Below are 16,850 nucleotides of genomic sequence, written 5' to 3' on the forward strand. Positions count from 1 at the left end.
ACAACCACACCCATTAGCAGAGAGGCTGCCTAAAATCATAATAAGTTCACAGACACCCCAAAACACACCACCAGATGCAGTCCTGCCCACGAGAAAGACAGGATCCAGGCTCACCCACCAGAACACACACACAAGTCCCCTCGACGAGGAAGCCTACACAACCCACTGAACCAACCACACCCACTGGAGACAGACACCAAAAACAACAGGAACTATGAACCTGCAGCCTGTGAAAAGGAGACCCCAAACACAGTAAGTTAAGCAAAATAAGAAAACAGAGAAATAAACAGCAGATGAAGGAGCAAGGTAAAAGCCCACCAGACCAAACAAATGAAGGGGAAATAGGGAGTCTACCTGAAAAAGAATTCAGAGTAATAATAGTAAAGATGATCCAAAATCTTGGAACTAGAAAGGAGAAAACACAAGAAACATTTAACAAGGACCTAGAAGAACTAAAGAACAAAAAAACAATGATGAACAACACAATAGATGGAATTAAAAATTACCTAGAAGGAATCAATAGCAGGATAACTGAGACGGAAGAATGGAAATGACCTGGAAGATAAAACGGTGGAAATAACTACTGCAGAGCAGAAAAAAGAAAAAAGAACGAAAAGAATTGAGGACAATCTCAGAGACTTCTTGGACAAAATTAAACACTCCAACATTCGAATTATAGGGGTGCCAGAAGAAGAGAAAAAAAAAAAAGGACAGAGAAAATATTTGAAGAGATTATAGTTGAAAACTTCCCTAATATGGGTAAGGAAATCAAGTCCAAGGAGCACAGAGAGTCCAATAGAGGATAAAACCAAGGAGAAACATGCCAAGACACATATTAATCAAACTATCAAAAATTAAACACAAAGAAAAAATATTAAAAGCAGCAAGGGAAAAGCAGTAAATAATATAGAAGTGAATCCCCTAAAGGTTAACAGCTGATCTTTTAGCAGAAACTCTGCAAGCCGGAAGGGAATGGCAGGACATATTTAAAGTGATGAAAGGGAAAAACCTACAACCAAGATTACTCTACCCAGCAAGGATCTCATTCAGATTCAACGGAGAAATTAAACACTTTACAGATAAGCAAAAGCTAAGAGAATTCAGCACCACAAAACCAGCTGTACAATAAATGCTAAAGGAACTTCTCTAGGCAGGAACACAAGAGAAGGAAAAGACTTACAATAACATACCCAAAACAATAAAGAAAATGGTAATAGGAACATACATATTGATAACTACCTTAAATGTAAATGGATTAAATGCTCTAACCAAAAGACAGAGACTGGCTGAATGGATACAAAAACAAGACCCACACATATGCTGTCTACAAGAGACCCACTCCAGACCTAGCGACTCATACAGACTGAAAGTGAGGGGATGGAAAAAGATATTCCATGCAAATGGAAATCAAAAGAAAGCTGGAGTAGCAATTCTCATATCAGACAAAAGAGACTTTAAAATGAAGACTATTACAAGAGACAAAGAAGGAAACTACATAACGATCAAGGGATCAATCCAAGAAGAAGATATAACAATTATAAATATTTATACACCCAACATAGGAACACTTCAGTACATAAGGCAAATGCTAACAGCCATAAAAGGGGAAATCGACAGTAACACAATCATAGTAGGAGATTTTAACACCCCACTTTCACCAATGGAAAGATCATCCAAAATGAAAATAAACAAGGAAACACAAGCTTTAAATGATACTTTAAACAAGATGAACTTAATTGATATTTATAGGACATTCCATCCGAAAACAACAGAATACATTTTCTTCTCAAGTGCTCATGGAACATTCTCCAGGAAAGATCATATCTAGGGTCACAAATCAAGCTTTGGTAAATTTAAGAAAACTGAAATCATATCAAGTATCTTTTCCGACCACAATGCTATGAGACTAGATGTCAATTACAGGAAAAAAATCTGTAAAAAAATATAAACACATGGAGGTAAACAATACACTACTAAATAACCAAGAGATCACTGAAGAAATCAAAGAGGAAATCAAAAAATACCTAGAAACAAATAACAATGCAAACACGATGACCCAAAACCTATGGGATGCAGCAAAAGAAGTTTTAAGAGGGAGGCTTATAACAATACAACCCTACCTTATAAAACAAGAAACATGTCAAATAAACAACCTAACCTTACACCTAAAGCAATTGGGGAAGGAAGAACAAAAAAACCCCAAAAGAAGCAGAAGGAAAGAAATAATAAAGATATGATCAGAAATAAATGAAAAAGAAATGAAGGGAATGATAGCAAAGATCAATAAAGTAAAAGATGGTTCTTTGAGAAGATAAACAAAATTGATAAACCATTAGCCAGACTCATCAAGAAAAAAAGGGAGAAGACTCAAATCAGTAGAATTATAAATGAAAAAGGAAGAGTAACGCCTGACACTGCAGAAATACAAAGGATCATGAGAGATTACTACAAGCAACTATATGCCAATAAAACGGACAACCTGGAAGAAATGGACAAATTCATAGAAAAGCACAACCTTCTGAGACTGAATCAGGAAGAAATAGAGAATATAAATAGACCAATCCCAAGCACTGAAATGGAAACTGTGGTTAAAAATCTTCCAACAAACAAAAGCCCAGGACCAGATGGCTTCATAGGCGAATTCTACTAAACATTTAGAGAACAGCTAACATCTATCCTTCTCAAACTCTACATAAATATAGCACAGGGAGGAACACTTCCAAACTCATTCTACGAGGCCATCATAACCCTGATACCAAAACCAGACAAAGATGCCACAAAAAAAGACAACTAAAGGCCAATATCACTGATGAAAATAGATGCAAAAATCCTCAACAAAATACTAGCAAACAAAATCCAACAGCACATTAAAAGGATCATACACCATGATCAAGTGGGGTTTATCCCAGGAATGCAAGGATTCTTCAATATACACAAATCAGTCAATGTGATACACCATACTAACAGACTGAAGGAGAAAAACCATATGATCGTCTAACAGATGCAGAAGAAGCTTTTGAGAAAATTCAACACCCATTTGTGATAAAACTCTCCAGAACGTAGGCATAGAGGGAACCTACCTCAGCATAATAAAGGCCATATATGAGAAACCCACAGCCAACATCGTTCTCAATGTTGAAAACCTGAAACCATTTCCACTAGGATCAGGAACAAGACAAGGTTGCCCACTCTCACCACTCTTATTCAACATAGTTTTGGAAGTTTTAGCCACAGCAATCAGAGAAGAAAAGGAAATAAAAGGAATCCAAATCGGAAAAGAAGAAGTAAAACTGTCACTGTTTGCAGATGACATGACACTATACATAGAGCATCCTAAAGATGCTACCAGAACACTACTAGAGCTAATCAAGGAATTTGGTAAAGTAGCAGGATAAAAAATTAATGCACAGAAATCTCTTGCATTCCTATACACTAATGGTGAAAAATCTGAAAGATAAATTAAGGAAACACTCCCATTGACCACTGCAACAAAAATAATAAAATACCTAGGAGTAAACCACCTAAGGAGACAAAAGATCTGTATGCAGACAACTATAAGACCCTGATGAAAGAAATTAAAGATGATACAAACAGGTGGAGAGATATACCAGGTTCTTCGACTGGAAGAGTCAACATTGTGAAAATGAGTATATTAGCCAAAGCAATCTACAGATTCAGTGCAATCCGTATCAAACTACCAATGGCACTTTTCACAGAACTAGAACAAAAAATTTCACAATTTGTATGGAAACACAAAAGACCCCGAATAGCCAAAGCAATCTTGAGAAAGAAAAATGGAGCTGGAGGAATCAGGCTCCCTGATGTCAGAGTATACTACAAAGCTACAGTAATCAAAACAGTATGGTACTGGCACAAAAACAGAAATATAGGTAAATGGAACAGGACAGAAAGCCCAGAGATAAACCCATGCATCTATCGTCAACTAATCCATGACAAAGGAGGCAAGAATATACAATGGAGATAAGACAGCATCTTCAATAAGTGGTGCTGGGAAAACTGGACAGTTACATGTAAAAGAATGAAATGAGAACACTCCCTAACACCATACACAAAAATAAACTCAAAATGGATTAAAGATGTAAATGTAAGGCCAGACACCATCAAACTCTTAGAGAAAAACATAGGCAGAACACTCCATGACATAAATCACAGCAAGATCCTTTTTGACCCACCTCCTAGAGAAATGGAAGTAAAAACAAAAATAAACAAATGGGACCTAATGAAACTTAAAAGCTTTCGCATAGCAAAGGAAACCATAAACAAGACAAAAAGACAACCCTCAGAATGGGAGAAAATATTTGCAAATGAAGCAACTGACAAAGGATTAATCTCCAAAATTTATAAGCAGCTCATGCAGCTCAATATCAATAAAATAAAGAACCCAATCCACAAGTGGCAGAAGACCTAAATAGACTTTTCTCCAAAGAAGGTATACAGATTGCCAGCAAACACATGACAGAATGGTCAACATCACTAATCATTAGAGAAATGCAAATCAAAACTACAATGAGGTATCACCTCACACCGGTCAGAATGGCCATCATCAAAAAATCTAGAAACAATATATACTGGAGAGGATGTGGAGAAAAGGGAACCCTCTAGCACTGTTGGTGGGAATGTAAATTGATACAGCCACGATGGAGAACAGTATGGAGGGTCCTCAAAAAAGTAAAAATAGAACTACCATATGACCCAGCAGTCCCACTACTGGGCATATACCCTGAGAAAACCATAATTCAAAAAGAGTGATCTACCACAATGTTCATTGCAGCTGTATTTAGAATAGCCAGGACATGGAAGCAACCTAAGTGTTCTACGACAGATGAACGGATAAAGAAGATGTGATACATACATATAATGGAATATTACTCAGTCATTAAAGGAAATGAAATTGAGTTATTTGTAGCAAGGTGGATGGACGTAGAGACTGTCATACAGAGTGAAGTAAGTCAGAAAGAGAAAAACAAATACCGTATGCTAATACATATATATGGAATCTAAAAAAAAAAAAAAAAGGCTCTGAAGAACCTAGGGGCAGGACAGGAATAAAGACGCAGACATAGAGAATGGAGTTGAGGACACAGGAAGGGGGAAGGGTAAACTGGGATGAAGTGAGAGTGTGGCATGGACATATATACACTACCAAAGGTAAAATCGATAGCTAGTGGGAAGAAGCCACATAGCACTGGGAGATCGGCTCTGTGCTTTTTATCCACTTAGAGGGGTGGGATAGGGAGGGTGGGAGGGAGACGCAAGCGGGAGCAGATATGGGGATGTATGTCTATGTACAGCTGATTCACTTTGTTATACAACAGAAACTAACACACCATTATAAAGCAACTATACTCCAATAAACATGTTAAAAAAAAAAAAGACTGTGCTTCCTTTGCAGGGGCATGGGTTTGATTCCTGGTTCCGGAACTAAGATTCCGCAAGCTGTGCGGTGTGGCCAAAAAAAAAAAAAGAAAAGAAAAACTCTCAAAAGGAAATACATGGCCATTCTGCCTCATCTTTTCACGACCTCAGGGTGACTGACAGCAAAAAAGTGAGCAATGGTGCAGAGGTCTGAGGTCAGAGTGGGCTCATTTATAGCAGAAATAACAATTTATGTCCGTTCCCCTCGTCTCTGATGATGGAGATTCTTACTTGAAGATGAATCTCCTGAAAGGAGAAAGACCTGTCCTCATGGGGCTCACATTCCACCAGGGAGACAATAAATAAACCTACAAAACATACGTTGTTATGCCAAGTAGTGATGCTATAAAGTTCTTAAGGAGGATGAGGCAGGCTGAAGACCTAAAGTGAGCAAATTGAGGTTAAGTGGCTATTTTAGATAGGATGTTGGGGAAGCCTCTCAGATGAGGCAACATTTATGTAAAGGGAGACCATTTTTCTAGGCTGAGGAGTAACAAGAATGAAGACCCTGAAGGAGAAATGAACTTGGTACGTTCAAGAAACAACAAGAAGACCCAAGTGTCAGGGAAGAGGTTAGTGGGTGATGAACCCAGACCACTTGGGAGGCCCAAGTGGTACCATAGACCTTGCTGGTCACAGCAGGAAGTTTGAATTTTATTCTGATTGTACTGGGGAGCCATTCGAAGGTTTAAGAGGAAATAAAACGTATTTTGATTTATGTTTAAATCTAGTTGCCCCGTGAAGTTAACTTTAGGGGCAAGGGTTGGGGCAGAGAGAGCCGCTAAGAGGCTCTTGCAAAGTCGCCCTAGAGGAGGTGGTAAGATGCTTAGGGCGGGCTGGATTCTAGACATGTTTTGAAAGAGGAGTCCAGGGGAGTGATTGTCAGATGGGGTGTGAGGGGCGAGGGAAAGAGAAGGGACAAGAGTGACAGAGAGTCTTCAGACAGAGAAAGACAAGCATCATATGATATCGCTTACATGTGGAATCTAAAAAGATGATCCAAATGAACTTATTTATAAAACAGAAGTAGAGTCACAGATGTGGAAAGCAAACTTATGGTCACCAGGGGGTGAGGGGGAGAGGGAAAAATTGAGAGACTGGGATTGACATATACACACTACTGTATATAAAACAGATAACTAATAAGAACCTACTGTATAGCACAGGGGACTCTACTCAATACGGAGTAATAACCTATATGGGAAAAGAATCTAAAAAAGAGTGGCTATATGTATATGTAGAACTGATTCACTTTGCTGTATACCTGAAACTAACACAACATTGTAAATCAACTATACCCCAATAAAAATAAAAGTAAATAAAAAGTGACAGAGATTCTTGTCTCTGCAACTGGATGAACGGACATCCATTTACTGGAGCCTGGAGTGGAGGGGCAGGTTCATTTGGGACCTACCTGTTACATGTCCAAGGGGAGACGTTGGGTGTGAATTCGGAGCTCAGGGCTGGAGTATGGACTAGAGAATGCTTGGAATATTTAGGCACCAGCAACAAGTATGTGCATGTTATGAAGGCCATGGGACCAGATGAGGTGTGAGGCAGCCCTGTAGTGAGCTGTGCTGGGGGGGTCACATCCCTGCCACACTTGGGGTGGACCCAGGTTTGGAGAAGTTATGGGGGAGGGGGACCCTGCCTTGGTCTAAACTCTCTGCTGGGCCTCAATCCCTGTCTTTCCAGAGACCTCTGACCTCTGGAAATTACTGGGCGAGGGTAACATTAGTAAGACAAATCCTTTCTTCTTCAAGATTTTGTTAAACTCTATTACCTTTAGATTAGAACTAAAGGTAAAGAGAGGTGGGTGATGGCATTCCAGACCTCTACCACCCTCATGCCCTGACTGGAAACTCTCCTTGAGAATAAATCCAAGTGTGCTGTGTGAGATGTAATACATCATGTCGGCAGACCGAGCTCCTTCCGGTGACCGTCACACTTGGATTTCATAGACACAGGCCTTGCTGGTGGCAGGATTTAGGCCGCAGGGCCATGCATTCCATGGAGACCTTTAACCTGTTCGAGTGGCTTCCGGTTATGCTGTGAATTCAGCTGGGATTGCAAGTGCAGCTACACAGAAGAATTTGCAACCCACAAGTTACCTCCTTCACCCTGGTCCATGGCTCACCTATACACGTCATCCTTGTCACCAGGCAACAAAGGTGACACTTCTTCTAGCTGTTCTTTGATGTTGGAAGGAGTCACTGGACCTCCATCTGTCTGCTGGGACCTCTTTGGGCCTCATTTCTCTCTGTACTTCTTCTCCTCCATCTTCAAAAAATTGCCTTCTGGGATGAACTTGACAGTGCTTAGGACATAACAGGCACCCAAGGCAAATTTGTTGAATAAATGAATACCCAATAATTTTATAGGGGAGTCAAGTTTACACAGGCATTGCTTTTCCAAATAAATGAAAAATCTTTGAAAGAAAATTCCAGCCTTCAACTTACTATTTCCTGGGACCAAGAATTTCAAAGGAGTTGCCTATGATGCAATTTGCTGAATTCAATTCAATTGCTTAACAAATATTTATTGATCGCCCTTGTGCCAAGCACTCTTCTAGGTACAGAGATATAACAGTGGATAAGACAAGTCCTTACCTTCCCAGAGTTTACATTTTGGTGAGAGCAGACAGATGATAAATAGGTAAGCAGATAAAAATATAATATCAAGTCAGGTAGTTGGAATGCTACAAAGAAAAATAAAGCAGAGTGAGGGAACAGGGTCTGGTGAAGGTGCAATGTTGGATGGGCTTTGCCAGGAAGGCCTTCTGCAGAGGCAACTTTTGGGCTGAGAACTGAATGAAATGAGGATTAGTCATATGAAGGTCTGCGGTAGGACTAGTCAGAAGGAACTGCAGTGTGAAGGCTCTGAGCTGGGAACAGGGTGTTCTTCCTAGACAGCCTGTAAGGAGGTCACTGTGGCTGGAGCTGAGTGGGAGCTGCCAGAGGGCTTGCAGCCCTTCACAAGAGCTCTGATATTATTCCATGGGAGCTGGGGAGCCGATGGCTTTTGAGTAGAGGAATGACATCATCTGACTTAGGTTTTCAAAGGATCTGTCTTACTGCTGTGTGGATAGTGGATCTTAGAGGACAAGAGTGGGAGTGAGGAGACCAGTCAGAAAGCCTTGCAGTGAGAGATGGAGATGGCTTAGGGTGGTAGCAGAGGAGGAGATGAGAATGGTCAGATCTCAGATGTATTCTGAGCCTCCAGGATGTGCTGATGGATTCGATGTGGGATGAGGGAGAGAGAGATGTGTCAAAGGTACATCTAAGAGCGTAAGCCTGAGTCACTGACTGCGCGGGATGAGAAGGAAACACAGGTGGGAGCAGATGGGTGGTCAGTGGTGAGGGTGGGCAGAGTGCTGGAGATATGGGCTGGGGAATGACCTGTATGTAGATGGTACTTAAAGTCATGGGTCTGGATCAGGTCCTGGAGGAAGTGTGTTAGCGATGGGGAGGAAAATGTGTCCACACAGGCAGCAGGGGTTGGGCACGACACTGTTTTTCTTCTTCTTTTTGTCCTCCTAAGAGAGAAATAACTAGCTTAGAATTCCTGCTTAGTTGGGGCTAAATGGTCACATGGCAAAAGCACTTCCCCATCAAACAGGGTAAGGTGCCTCTGTTATCTCCTCAGACCAGACAGGGACAATCAAAGAGCTGAGTGTGACTCACATGTTTATCAGCAGCTTTTCTTCCATAAAATCCCTCATGCCTATCTTTTTGTCCTTTCTTTCCTCTTTTGCTTTTTTAACCTGTGCTGGCCAAATATACAGTGGGGACAAAATCAAAGTACACGATATTTTTCTTCTCCCAAGAAGAATGCTTGTCTTTATAGATCTGCTTTTGGAGGAGGATAAAGAAGAAAACGTCACTATCCTCCCAGGCAGGTCCCAAAAAACACATTGTGTATTATCTCTGGCTGCCCCAGAGGAGAGGCAGTGCACCAGACCCTCCCTCAGGAAGCTCTGGGCTCAGGGAGAGTGTTTTCTGTCATTTGAAAGACTCTGAGGACCTCCTTACTAAGAGTTTGGTTATGGAAACAAGGTGTTTACTGAGTGTTTGTAATTCAAGGGGAAGGAACAAGAACCCTAAAGGCACAGTGTGCCCCCTAAGTGCCAAATACCATCACAGGATTTTCATGGGGGTGTAAGGACAGATTCAAATGTTCCCGGAGGATGCTGGTCATGACTGGGCTACTGTTCCCTTGAAGAAATGCCTCCAGGGACCCACTGAGTGCTTCTCTGGAAAGAAGATCAGTTCTATCCTGGGAACCAGGATAGAGCACCAGGCAGGATTCCCAGGTCTCTAGTGGGCACAAGTAGCCTGAGCCTCAGTGCCCTCCTGGTGGAGGTCCCAGCTGAGACAGACCCAGAGAGCACTCTTGAGGTCTCTTCAGCATCATTTCCATCATGTTTAATTTCCCAGACTCCTGCATTCTCCATGGCACCAGGGAATGTCATTTCGTTTTGACGGAAGGTAAGGTGTATGGCAAATCATGTAAAGATTCTTAAAGTTCCAGGAGGATAAGCTAGGGTTTATTGGTGAAGTGAGCTGGTTGATCTCTCTCTTACCCAGCTGTCCCATAATGACTTTTCAATGTTTTCTCCAACAAATGAAAGATCTCTCCTAAAATGCTTGCTTAAACCCAGCTCACCAGTGGATAGTCTTTCTTGCTTTAAACCTGCACTGTCCAATATGGTAGCCAGCTAGCTAAGCACTTGAAATGTGGCTAATAAGAATCAAGATGTTTTGTAAGTGTAAACTACATACCAGATTTTGAAGACTTAATATGGTGAAAAAGGTAAAATATCTCAGCAATAATTTTTAATGTTTTTTTATTAACATTTGATCACATATTAGAATGATAATATTTGGGATATATTAGGTTAAATAAAATATATTATTCAAATCAACCTCACCTGTACTTTTAAAATAAGGTGGCTACTAGAAAATTTAAAATTACATGCATGGTTTGCATTATATTTATTAGACAGTGCTGCTCTAAAGAGCAAAAACAGGTCATTCCCTGGGAGTCCACAGCCGACTTGCCTTACGGAATGAAGTTTCTAAGTTGAAAACTTGACCTGTTTTAGTGGTCCCACGTTAAAGCTCAGTCTCTGTAGCATGATGTCCATGGCCCGCTCTGACCTGGCATTTTCTGCCTTCCAGCTGCCATGGAGTGAATATGTGCCTCCAAAATTCATTGGCTCTTGCCTTAGCCCCATGGTGATGTTATTTGGAGGTGGAACCTTTGGGAGGTAATTAGGTTTACATAATGTCACGAGGGTGGGACCCTCATGAATGGGATTAGTGTACTTACAAGAGAATTCATAGAGCTCCCTTGCCCTTTTTGCCATGTGAGGACACAGGGAGAAGATGGTTATCAATGAACCAGGAAGCCCTTACTAGACATTGAATCTGCTGGTGCCTTGATCTTGGACTTCCCAGCCTCCAGAACTGTGAGAAATACATTTCTATTGTTTATAAGCCACCCACTCTAGAGTATTTTTGCTATAGCAGGCCAAATGGACTAAGACACCAGCTTCATCTCCTTCACTGCCTTCTTTAAACTCCATCCCCATTGAACAGGAGCCTTGAGCCACCATATAGATTCACAGGTCTTCACCTTTGCCTCCTCCTGCTGCTTCTTTCCCTGACTTTATCATCCACCCAGCACTCCCTCATTCTTGCACACACACACACACTCCAGCCAGGGAACTTTTCATTAAGCCTGTGAAGCATCTTCTCTTCCAGAATATCAAAACAACAGCAACAACAATGATGACAACAATCACCACAATAATAACTATGATGACAACCTTCTATTGCTTATCTGTTCTTGGTGTCCAAGACATCTTATACTCGAATCTCCATTCTGAAGGCCATCCCTGGTATCTTAAAATGTCTGAATGGCTTACCCCTTGAGTCTACTCTCCTCAATATAAGGAGATAGGAACATTCTCCCCTGATTTTCTGGAAGAGCAGAAAGGAGCCAAATCCTTTGCTATGCAGCAGACTCAGATTAATATCATGGGAGCAGGCAATGGAAGCAGTGTTTTGGGCCTCCTTCTCTATGCAAGGCACCAACTGTTTTTTCAGATTCATGTTTCATTAAATCCTCAAAACAGCCACCTGGGCAGGTTTTACTACACACATTTTACAGACAAGGAAACTGAAGCTTGTGAGGTTAAATGACTTGATCAATGGCCCTAGGAAGTCGTTGGGTTGGGATTAAACATACAAGTGTGCTCAGGGTTCTTGTAGATGTGCTTTTTAAATTTAGATCTCCTTTCCTTCTGTTATATTGCCAGCTGTCGCCGCCTGCTGCTGGGGTCATGGATAACATTGTCAGCTTCATGCTTTTCACTGGCAACTTGCTACTTTTTATTTGTTCTGAGCAGGAAGATAAGATACCCTAGCTTCTTCTCCTACATTTCAAAGCCTGAGACAGATTCCCAGGAAGGCCTGGGGCTCTTGCTCTGTGTCTGTTCCATCACTGGGTGTTTAAAGAAACCCAGGCTCTCAGGAGCAGTGGATTAAATCTCCACAATCATCTTGAAATACCCTGCATCTGTGGAATACCTGAATAGACAATGAATCATCCCAAAATTGAGGAGGTGGACTTCGGGAGCAACTATAGATTTGGGTTTGCTGTATGCGACTGACTAGTTTCTGATTTATATGTTTATCTTAGTTTAGTTTTTAGCACTTGTTATCATTGGTGGATTTGTTTATTGGTTTGGCTGCTTTCTTCTTTTTTATTACTTTTTAATTTTAATAATATTAAAAATTTTTTTTTAAATAAATTTTTTTTCTTTGTTTATTTTTTTCTCCCTTTTCTTCTGAGCCATGTGGCTGACAGGGCCTTGGTGCTCTGGCCGGGTATCAAGCCTGAGTCTCAGAGGTGGGAGAGCAGAGTTCAGGACATTGGACCACCAGAGACCTCCCCGCCCAACGTAATATCAATCAACGAGAGCTCTCCCAGAGATCTCCATCTCAACGCCAAGAACCAGCTCCACTCAATGACCAGCAAGCTACAATGGTGGACATCCCATACCAAACAACTAGCAAGACAGGAACTCAACCGCACCCATTAGTAGAGAGGCTGCCTAAAATCATAATAACTTCACAAACACCCCAACACACACCACCAGACGTGGTCCTGCCCACCAGAAAGAGAAGATCCAGCCTCATCCACCAGAACACGCACACCAGTCCCCACCACCAGGAAGCCTACACAACCCACTGAACAAACCTAAACCACTGGGGGCAGACACCAAAAACAACGGGAACTACGAACCTGCAGCCTGCAAAAAGGAGACCCCAAACACAGTTAAGTTAAGCAAAATGAGAAGACAGAGAAATACACAGCAGATGAAGGAGCAAGGTAAAAACCCACCAGACCAAACAAATGAAGAGGAAATAAGCAGTCTACCTGAAAAAGAATTCGGAGTAATGATAGTAAAGATGATAAAAAATCTTGAAAATAGAATGGAGAAAATACAAGAAACGTTTAACAAGGACCTAGAAGAGCTAAAGAGCAAACAAACAATGATGAACAACACAATAAATGAAATTAAAAATTCTCTAGAAGGAATCGATAGCAGAATAACTGAGGCAGAAGAACGGATAAGTGACCTGGAAGATAGAATAGTGGAAATAAATACCACAGAGCAGAATAAAGAAGAAAGAATGAAAAGAATTGAGGACAGTCTCAGAGACCTCTGGGACAACATTAAACACACCAACATTCGAATTATAGGGGTCCCAGAAGAAGAAGAGAAAAAGTAAGGTACTTAGAAAATATTTGAAGAGATTATAGTGGAAAACTTCCCTAATATGGGAAAGTAAATAGTCAATTAAGTCCAAGCAGCACAGAGAGTCTCGTACAGGATAAATCCAAGGAGAAACACGCCAAGACACATATTAATCAAACTATCAAAAATTAAATACAAAGAAATCCAGGCTGTTCACCCATAGGCACTGGGCAGCAAATGCTCTTTATCCACCTGGGTCACTGCTCTGGGTTTCATATTCACCTAGGATCCCACTCCCTCTTGGCAGCTCCAATGATTGGTCCCTATTCGTGTCTGTCTGGTATGTTTATCGGCTGCCTTTATCTCTTGGCTCCTGGCATCCCCTACAGGCTGAACTTATTATTATTATTATTATTATAACACTTTCATGAGATCTATCCTCTTACCAAGTTTTCAAGTGTACATTACAGTATTGTTAATTACAGACACAATGTAGTCCAGTAGAGTTCTAGAACTTATTCATCTTGCATAACTGAAACTTTGTACTTGTTAAATAGCAACTCCGATTTCCCCCTCCTCCAGCTTCTGGCAACCACCATCCCATCTTCTGCTTCTATGTGTTTAACTTTCTGGGTACCTCAGATAAATGGAATCGTGCAGTGTTTGTCCTTTTGTGACTGACTTATTTCACTTAGCATAATGTCTCAGTTTCATGCATGCTGTCACATAAGGCAGGATTTCCTTCTTTTTAAAGGTTGTATAACATTTCATTATATATGTACATGTGCATGTGTATATATTTATAACAGATTTTTATCCATTCATCCATTGATGAACATAGGCTGTTTCCATATCTTGGCTACTGTGACTAATGCTGAAATGGATATGAGGATACAAACATCTCTTTGAGATCCTGATTTCAGTTCTTTTGGATAAATACCCAGAAATAGGATTGCTGGATCATATGGCAGTTATATTTTTACCTTTCTGAGGCATCTCTATACTGTTTTCCATAGTGGATGTACTACTTTACATTCCTACCAAGAGCACACAAGCATCCTGATTTCTTTTTGTCTTCATCAATACTTGTCATCTTATATTTTTTGACAATAGCCATGCTAACAGGTGTGAAGTGATATCTCATTGTGGCTTTGATTTTCATTTCCCTGATGATTAGTGATATTGAGCATCTTTCTATGTACTGTTGGCCATCTGTATGTCTTCTTTTGAGAAATGAACTTTGGATTTGTGCACACCCCCCTCTTTGGCTTACCGTTAGCCTCTAGCATATAAATTCTATAATGCCACCTACCTCCAGAGCTTTGAAGAAGTGAGAGTTTTGCTGCCCTTTCCCCACTCCTCCCAAGACCCACAGGTCTCCTACTCAGTGGACTAGATCCTTAGACTTCCTGGGGTATGTGGGGCAATCAGGAACCTTATATTAATGTTTACTCTCTTGGCTTCTTAAGGTCCAGGGTTTTTTTGCCTCTTAACTCTAGTTGGATTCTGGAGACATAAAGTTGTCTGAAATTTGAGGTATTACTGTGTATAGTTGTGGCTAGATTTTGGAATATAAATACATGCATATTTGGTTGAACAATATAAGTACATTTGAAGCTTCAAAGGTATTTGCTTATGTGGGTTTATGTGTATGAACATATTATTTATTTATTTATTATTTTTTGCGGTACGCAGGCTTCTCACTGTTGTGGCCTCTCCCGTTGCGGAGCACAGGCTCCAGACACACAGGCTCAGCAGCCATGGCTCACGGGCCTAGCCGCTCTGTGGCATGTGGGATCTTCCCAGACCAGGGCACGAACCCGTGTCTCCTGCATCGGCAGGCGGACTCTCAACCACTGCATCACCAGGGAAGCCCTGAACATATTTTTTGATGTCATTATTCTTTAATAACTAATGATTCCAAGGAAGAATCAGTTACCATATGCCTTGGTTGTTGGTATGGGGCTTGCAAAGAAATTCTGTAACTTGTGCTCAAACTATTAGACTAAAGCCATAGAAATGGGTAGGGGAAGAGTTGCTTGAAAATGACCCCAGTCCCACAGTGGTGGTAGGGCACTGAAGAAATAAGGTTCTTTATCTTTCAGACAGACTTAATCCCTGTGACCTTGCTTGCTTCCCCAAGTCACATCTTTCTCTGGGTGACCAATAAAAGCAAGTCACAGCATCCAGTTCTTTCTGTGGGGAGTTTCCCAGGATGCCCCTGCTTCGTTTTTGCCCTGTCTTTTCCTCTGTGTCCCATTGTGGGTGGCCTGCCTTCTGCCTCCAGCTTTTCTTATGGTTTCGGTCTTGATCTTGCCTGTGAACTGGGTGAAGGAACTCAGGAGTCTTGGCTGAACTTTTGGTTTTCTGCAACACCTGTCCTTCCTGGAGAGCAGGAGAGCACTCATGAGGGTGATGGGAACTCGAGGCGGGGTGGGGGGAGAGGACTCTGAAGGGGTCAACGCAAAGGGGGGCTGGAGAACTTGAACTTGTATTTTGTTTACATTTCCTTTTTGCCCTGTGTGCAAATAAAAATCACACCATCTAGCATAATTCCTTTGTCAGGTGGGGCAAGGATAAATGGATTTAATTTCTATTTTTGGACATGGCTCTGTTTTGGTAGCCCTTTTATCTGAATCCCTTGATCATCTAGAATAGTTTGGCAGTGTTGCATTTCAGAGCAAAGTGAGGAACAGATAAATAGTTGAGAAAAAATAAGACTCTATTCTGAAGAAATAGGTAGCTGTTTTTCAGCTCTAAGAAGAGAGAAGGGCTGCAGTCATATATTCACATTACTTGACGCAAATAGGAGGATTTATTTTCTCCATACACTCTCTCGTTGAGCCACTCCCAGTAATGGAGAAAAGGAACCACAGAGCTGATGAGCTTGGGAGTGATGAGGATCTCTGGAGTTGTTGCAAAGCACAAAAATACATGCAGAGCCATTTAATTTTTGCTTTCCCTTTGCCAGGAAGAAAAAGAAAAAGTGGGCAAATCAAAATGTCTTCAAAATCCAATTTGGCTTTTTCCAATGGGATCATCGCTCTTCTCTATCTGGTTTTTCCAGTTAAACACTAATAATGCACATTCTAAGGCATGATCTGTGAGTACAATTTACTTCTGAATTCAAGCCTCCTTCTTAGGACTATTTGCTGTAATAGATAGACTGGAATAATATCGGGATTAAATAAAAGAGGCGCTTCAGAGAAAACAAATACACCAGTGAAAACTCCACTGGAGAAACATTGTTTACTTGTCTCCTCTCATCCAAATTCAACAAATATTTTCTAGAGGATTTCAGCTTCCAGAAAAAAAAAAAACAAAACTGACACATCAGTCGTAGCTACTGTTTATTGGGTGTACCGGACACTGGACTAGACACGTTACATTCATGATCACATTTAATGCTCATAACCACACCACTGACTGGCTGTTATTATACCCATTGCACAGGTTGAGAGTCTGGTTCCTAAGACCTCTGTGCTCCCTTCTTCTTCAAAAGACTTCACTAAGAAACCCCAGTGTCAATGGTTGGTTTTCTTCCTTTCTTATGATGGCTGATATCACTCCTCATGCTCTAATGGCCATCACGTTTTGTCAGTTGAACAATGGATCAATCAATAATGAGTTCCTTTTTTCCTCAGCC

This window comes from Monodon monoceros, unplaced genomic scaffold, assembly GCF_005190385.1.
Source record: "Monodon monoceros isolate NGI ecotype Baffin Bay Population unplaced genomic scaffold, NGI_Narwhal_1 Super_Scaffold_16, whole genome shotgun sequence".
Taxonomy (NCBI): domain Eukaryota; kingdom Metazoa; phylum Chordata; class Mammalia; order Artiodactyla; family Monodontidae; genus Monodon; species Monodon monoceros.